An 8,248-nucleotide genomic window follows, 5' to 3' on the forward strand; every position below is an offset into this window, starting at 1 on the left:
GATGCCTGGTTGGCTCAATCAGTAATCTTGATTACTGTGATTACAGTGATCTTGGGGTTGTGAGATCGAGCCCCATGTTGGGTGCAGAGATTATTTAAAAATAAAATCTAAAATACGTAATACATACATACACATAAAATACTTGTTTGGGCAAAATTTAAAAGTCACAAGTGTGGCCCACCACTTTCATTTTATAGATACAGATATTAAGGGCCAAAGGAGGGATCTGTCTGTTCACAGTGAAATGCAATATATATAGTCAAATTATTTCCAAAGCCAGAAAATCTGGGATCGAGGTTAATGCTTCTGACCCTTAAATAAAATATTTTTAGTTACATAAATAACACAGGAATGCATGTTTATTGTGAAAGACTAAACAAGAAGTTTGTATTTAAGATAAAATGTAAAAGTGTCCTCCCACAATCCTACTTTTCCCCTCCCCGCCGAGTGAATGACTAACAGTATTTTTAGTTTTACCTAATTTGAGTCATCTTTTAAAAGGAGATTTTAGCCCATTCACATTTATTGTGATTTTTGGAGAATATATATATATATATATATATATATATATATATATATATATGGACTTATCCCCTTAATCTTCTTTTATGTTTTATTTCTATAATGTTACTTTTATTTCTGGCTCTATTCTGCTTTTTTCCAATGAGATGAGAAACTTATAAGAACCTCATCACATGTTCACTATCACCACCTTGCCCTCTCCCTTCACATGGGTCTTGTGTTTACATATCTGCCTACCACATCCCGTGTGTAAATCATTTGGGATTTTACTTCCAGGTTGTAATTAGTTTTGTTCATTATGCATCAGTAGTTGTTTAAACCTAGTTATAAATATTGCTGCTTTCTTCATTCAACTACTGTTTCTTGCATGTTTTTTTGTATCCTCCATTTTTAATTCTATGAGTATATGTGTGATAGAATGCATTCTTGATTAATTCATTGAGGAAATCTGTTGTAAATTAAGTAAATTCTCACCTAATTTAAAAGCCCTTTGTATTAGATTGCTAGAACTACTTTAAGAAATACTCTACACTGGGTGGCTTCAACAACAGATATTTATTTTTTCACAGTTCTGGAGACTTGAAGTCCAAGATCAAGGTGTTAGCAGGGTTGCTTTCTTCTGAGATCTCTCCTTTTGGGTTGTAGATGGTTATCTTCTCCACATGCATCCATGGTCTCCCCCCATGTGTGTCTGTGTCCCAATCTCCTCTATGTATAAGGACACAAATCATATTTGACAAGGGCACATTCATACAATCTCATTTTATTTTTAAATGCTCTACCTTCAAATATAGTCATAGTGTGAAGTACTGGAGGTTAGGACTTCAACATAGGAATTTGGAGACATAATTCATCCTTATGCTTCAATGCTAATTCAGCAACCTCTAGAGTTGTACTGTACAATATAGTAGCCCTAGTCACATGGGGCTATTTAAATTGAAATTATTTTTAATTTTTAAAAAGATTTTTAAAAATTTATTTATTTGAGAGAAAGAGAGCTTGAGTGGGGTTGGGGGGGAGAGTGAGAGGGAGAAGCAGACTCCTGCCGAGCAGGAAGCTGGACATGAGGCTCAATCCCAGGACCCTGGGATCATGACCTAAGCCAAAGGTAGATACTTAACTGACTGAGCCACACAGGTACCCCTAAATTGAAATTAATTAAGATGAAATTAGCAGTTGAGTTCCTCAGTCACAGTATCCATGTTTCAAATGCTCAATACCCATATGTGGCATAGATATAACATGTTTCCATCATTGTTGAAGTTCGACTGGATAGCAGTGCTCTGCAGTTTCTTCATCTGAAAAATGAAGCACATTTCTCTTGCATTCTGCGAAGAATAGATAATATTAAGCATGTGTTGGACAGGTACCAGGGCGCTCGGTTAATACTTCCTGAATGTTAACTCAGTAGTAATATTAGGACTAAGACCTGCTGTCCCCACCCCCTTGTTCCCCCAGAATAGCCATAGATGAGTAACCCTCGTGAAATCTAGGACATGAAGACAACCAGGCAAGAGTGAGGTGGGACAATGGGGACAATATCAAACACATGCCTTAAACCACTACCTTTATACCCCAAATCAGAATAAACATTATTCTATTTAATCCTCTCAACAACTTTGTAAAGAGGGGCGCCTGCGTGGCTCAGTGTCTTAAACCTCTGCCTTTAGCTCAGGTCATGATCTCAGGGTCCTGGAATGGAGTCCCTGCATTGGGCTCTCTGCTCAGCAGGGAGGCTGCTTCCCTTCCTCTCTCTTTGCCTGCCTCTCTGCCTACTTGTGATCTCTCTCTCTGTCAAATAAATAAATAAAATAAAATAAAAAAGCTTTGTAAAGAAGGTATTATTATACCCATTGTCTGAGTGAGGAATGAAGTAAATGCAGCTCATGAAAGCTCAGTGACTCCTCCAAAGCTGCACAGTTGGGTCAACAATGAGTCAATGGCAATGTCAGGACTAGAATCTACTGCTTCCTGCTCTTCTTTGCTCTAGAATACTAAAAGCTGGTAAGTCATGGGGAAATATAGATCACTAAGAAATACAGATCACTAAGAAATTCAAACCCAGATCTAACTCCAAAACCCTTCTACAATAGTGATTGCCAAATTTGTTTGCTCTTGGTCCCTCAGTAAACAAGTTTGAGCAACACACACATGCATATACACACGCTCATAAGTAAATATGCATATGTGTGCACATGTGTGTATTTATAAATTATTAACTACATTACTGTAATAATGTGTACTTATGAAACATATCTCAGAGTACACACTAAAAAAGATAATAATTAACGTAATAAAAGCCCTGATTCTTTTTCTTATATTCCAGTATTATTTTGCATGTTTCCAGGCCTGCCTTCCACTTCGGAAGCCCCTGCTCTGAATCATGCCACACAAAGAGAAAATATACTGTGGAAGAAATTACAGGCCTCGGAGTCTCCACTTTCATCTGCTTCATCCAAACTACTCTGAAAAGAAACATAATTGGACCATAATGTATTCAATGTCAGCCACATTCTTGGAGTAACTAGGGCTTTTCACTATTTCTATGCACCAGTGGTCTGACATTTGTCATTGGTTCTTATTTCAAAGAGAATTAATTTTAAACTACCATTCAAAAGCTGCTCCTGGCCATGTGTCCCATCCATGAAAGGCAAAGAAATGCACAAAGCAACACTTGAGCGTGTCAAAATGGTGCCTTTTTTTTCCCAAGAGAGGAAAAAAAAATATTATCATCTTCACTGAAATGAAGTGAGATGTAGTGAAACAAATATTTGATTTACTTGTATCACCCAGATTTTTTTTTATTGGTCTTCTGGTTTTTATAGCCATTTATCACTTGCTGATTATAGTAGTAACTGTTCCCCACATAATGCTTTTCAGCTTAAAAGCACTACCATGTGTTTGATTCTCTTGGGAGCGATCTCTTTCCTCTCTCTCTCTCTGTTTCTGTCTCTCTCGCGAGCAATGGGAGGACATAGGTATTATCATCCCACTTTCCAGATGAAGAACCCAGCTTGAAGGGTTAGGTCACATGGATGGTAATATGGCAAAGTCAGGACCTAAACCATGTTCTCTAATCTAGAGCCTATGCTCTGAGGGAAATTTTAACTAATCTGGTTGGCTGTGTATTGTTGGAAGAGACAACCCTGTAGGTCTGAGGACTTCCAGAGCCCAAGTCCCAGCTCCTCCGCTTCCCCCTGCTCTGAGAGATCAGTCGGGCTTTGTCTCAGTGGTCCCTCGGGGTCGGTAGCTGCTGTTCCTACATTTGCTACTCTGCTAGTACAAAGCCGGAAGCAGTACAAGCTCCTGCAAATGGACAAATTTGAGAATCATCTCACAGAGGTTCAGAAGTGGATCGGTAGGATGGTCTTGTCAGGAGATGACTTCCACGGATTGAGCAGAGTCGATGACTGTTCACCTGTGTGAACAACAGATATTGAAACGATGCCTTTGAATCCAGCCCTTCTTCTTATCCCTGCCCCTCTTATTGTCCAGGTTCAGAGGTCCTGCCTAGACTTTTTCAGGCGCCTCCAACCACGTAGACTTCTCCTCCTCTTCTCCATCTCTCCCACTGCTACTGCATCTGATGATGGCACCTTGAGCCTGAAGACTGGCCTTAGCATCCCGTCACTATAAGATCAGGTTGAACAATTTTGACATGGCATTCAAGTTTCTTCATCTTGCCCCAATTAACTTTCCACCTTTTTCTCCCACCACCCCACTTTCATTTATCCTATCTTCCAGCCTCTCCAATCTAATCACTGTTCTTTAAAAATAGCCAGCACTTTCATGCCTCTCTGCTTTGCTCATGTTCTGTCCTCTGCCTGGAATGTCCTCCGCCTCCTTAACCTGCCCTCTCTGGGGGGAATCTTCCTTATCCTTTTGTAAGCAGGTCAGATGCTGTCTCTTGAGTGCAGGCCTCCACACCCACCCTTTTCCAGGAGGGATGTGCCCCTCTCTGTGCCGGGCCCCCCAAACACTTCACGCTTCTCATTACAAGAAACTTTGGCTGGTTGTTCACGTGTCCTTTTGGCTCATTAGCTGGTGGACTCCTGAAGGCAACAGAGAGTGTCTTATTTATTTTTGTGTCCTTGGTGTTGGCACCCAGTAGCCATTTGAAAATTTTGGGTTGAATTTATTTATATAACTGAGTGGTTTTGAGAGATCTCACGAGGGCTACATTTCTATCAGATCTGAACAAGCAGCAAAAGAGAAAGCACAAATTCAGCAAGAAGAAATTACTTATTTCCCCTTATGTCCACTCCATCTAAAATTTAAAAATAAGGATTGGAGGCATTTTTAGAGTCGTTGGAAGCTTTTTATTGACTGCCCCAAAATGTTCATGCCGTGCCTAAAGTGGAAATAGCAACGGGGTGGAAAGGATAGATACGGGTGTCTTTCTAGTCTCAGCTCTGCTATTAACTGCTGTGTGCCCTTTGACAGGTCAGTACCTCTTTCTGATTTCTTTATCTGTAAAATGTTCATGCTGAACAAGATGACTTTCAAGATGTCTTCTAATTCTAAAATTTGATGATGCTTATTTTCTAGTTAGGAAAACCAAGTCTTTATTTCCCTTTGAGTGTGATGGTCCCTTAGCAATAAGAGGAGGTATTCTATAGTGTCATAAAAACACTCTTACTTGACTATGGCCCCATTACATGAAAATTGGATATTAGAAATAATTCAAAATCGGGGCACCTAGGTGCCTCATTCTGTCGAGCATCCAACTCTTGATTTCAAGTCAGATCATGATCTCAGTCTCCACACTCATCAGGGTGTTGGCTTGAAGATCCTCTCCCTCTGTCCCTCCCCCCACTCACACACACTCTCTCAAATAAATAAATAAATGTTTTAAAAAAATTTAAAAAAAAATCAAAGCAAAAACAACAAATAAAAAACTCCTTACTGCTAAAGCATCAGGGTTCTGCCCGTTTAAGTTTGAAAGACCATACATCAGGGTAAAAGACCTCAGAAAGATGAGTTGATCTAATCTTGGGTTCATAAATATGAGGGAGGGAATAAAGTGGTCAAGTCATACATGGAGATGGTTTGCAAAGGGAGGAGAAGGTACTTGGATGTTGAGTTTTAAACTCAGGTTTTTAGGGAAGGCATTCCTTAATATGTCACAGGTACAGAGAGGAGTGGAAGTCTTAAGGATGGTGAGTCTGGCTATGTCACCGACTCCTGCTAGAGACTATGACAATTTCCTTTGGCATCACCTGAAAAGCACCCTATTTTCTGAAATGCTGTTCTACCATTTTTAAAAATAAGCTTTATTTTTTCAAAATCAATTTTAGGTTTACAGCAAAATGAGCAGAAGGTGGAGAGAGTTCCCTGCCCCTACAGGTGCACCCCCCCCCCCCAGTATCAGTATCCTGCACCAGAGGGGTACCTTTGTTGCAATTGAACCTACACTGACACATCATTATCATCCAGATTCCATAGTTTACATTAGGGCTCACTGTTGGTGTTTTACATTCTCTGAACTTTGACAAATGTATAATGACCTGTATCCACCATCAAAGGGTCATACAAAATAGGGTCAATGTACTAAAAATTCTCTGTGCTCTGTCTGTTCATCCTTCCTTGTCCCTTAACCTCTGGAAACCACTGATCTTTTTATTGTCTTCGTAGTTGTGTGTGGTTTTTTTTTTTTTTTTTAAGATTTTATTCATTTATTTGAGAGAGAGAGAGAGAGAGAGAGACCATGAGTAGGGGGAGGAGCAGAGGGACAAGCAGACTTCTCACGGAGTGGGGTGAGCCCAACGCTTGCCTTGATCCCAGAACCCCAAGATGCACTGAGTCAAAGCTGGATGCTTAACTGACTGAACCACACTGGCACCACCTTATTGTCTTCATAGTTTTGCTTTTCCTGGAAAGTCGTATCATTAGAATCTGACAGTTTGTAGCCTTTCATGATTAGTTTCTTTCACTTAGTAAGATGCAGTCAGGTTTCCTCCATTTCTTTTCATAGTTTGATAGCTCATTTCTTTTGAGCATCTAACAATATTAATTGAAAGATTCGTTTTCCTATTATTTGATGATTTATTTGTATATTTTGGATAATAAACAGTCCTTTATCAGGACCAGATAAACAGTCCTTTATCAGATGTCTTTTTCAAGTATTTTCTCCCCGTCTCTGGTTTGTCTTCTCATTCTCTCATCAGTATCTTTCACAGAGCTGTTCTTCTCATTCTTCACAGACACACTTAAACAAAATTCTACTTTTAAACTGTTTTAGCAGAAATACCATTCAACCAGAAATTTCTTTCTAGGCTATAGAAGTAGGCTTTGTTTTACTTCTATTTCCTTGACTTAGGAATGAATAGAGACAGAATTTGGAAAAATCATCTGTGGTCAAATTTGAGATATAACTTGCCATATGTGTTTCAAATATCCATTGAGGGGATGTCTGGGATTGGCTGACTTCAACCCAATTTCCTAAACCAGTTTTTGTCACATCTGAGGTCATTGACCAAAAGATTTCATCTAATGTGTGATAAACCCACAGGAGATAGAATGTTTTTCTCACTCACTATACATACTGTTGTAGCAATGTCTGTCCCCTGAAAGGAGAGGGTGAAATGCCTTGTAAGTGAGGAACAATTTCCTCAGATTTGCTGGAACCTAAGAAATGCCTCCTATTTCCTGGAGGATGGGAGGACTTGGCCTCATGAGTATTTGCGAGAATGTGATCAGGGCAATAAGGATCTCTAGTCACAGAATGACATGTTGCTGGAGGGGGCCAAGAAGGTGACAACTGTGGATCTTTTTATAGATGTGGATCCTTTTATAGATGCTGAGATATGGTACTCGTGGTTGTGTTGTAGTTATTGTTGACTCGTTTGGTGATATTTTAAGTCTATGAATTCCTTCTACCAGGCTGTCCCCAAACACTAGAATTTGAAAGTGCTCCAAGAACTGTGAGAGGGTATAGAGGCCATTGAGTGGGACCATAGAACTTGATGAGCATGAGACCCTGTGATATTTTCAGTCTTCAAAGAAAGATGGCATTATACATTCTCTGTTGAATGTGTGAAGGCAGAAATCTTGGGGCCGTTTTCAATAAAAATGTTTTCTTTGTAGATCCTATGATAGTTGAAAATTAAATATCATTTTCTATTCTGGAGACTGAGAAGAAATACTGAACATAAAGATCATGTTTCAGGGACAATAGAGAATCTTAAAAACATGCCATGAGAGGAACAGCTCAAAGAACCAGACACATTTCACTCAGAGAAGAGTTGATGATGGTGGGAATGTGAAAATGGATAGCAAATCTTCAAATACCTGAAAACCTGTCCTATATATAATTTGTTCCAAGAAAAGGAAAAACTGGGACTAATGAGGGTACACCTTGCAGATAGACTGATACTGTTTCAACATATAAGAAAATCTGAGTTATCTAACAACATAATGCTTCCTTTTTCACTTCATAGCAATAATAGAAAATGGAAGAATTCTACAGCCCACTGTGGATAAGAGTAGTCCAATGACTCTGACATGCCTGAAGACTGAGATATGTAATATCTTAGCCAGCTGTGACCCTTTCACAGCACAGTGATTGGGAGGCTCTGTGATAATAGCATCAGTGGTCTCTGAAAAGAGTAAATTCCCCATCACAGGAAATCTTCAAGTAGATTTAGGAAACAACTCAGATGGAGTGTTGTGATGGCATTTTAAAAAAGTTCTTTAAAATGTATATGCTTTTTATTGAATAGCTTGT

The sequence above is a fragment of the Mustela lutreola genome, chromosome 1, assembly GCF_030435805.1.
Source record: "Mustela lutreola isolate mMusLut2 chromosome 1, mMusLut2.pri, whole genome shotgun sequence".
Classification (NCBI taxonomy): Eukaryota; Metazoa; Chordata; class Mammalia; order Carnivora; family Mustelidae; genus Mustela; species Mustela lutreola.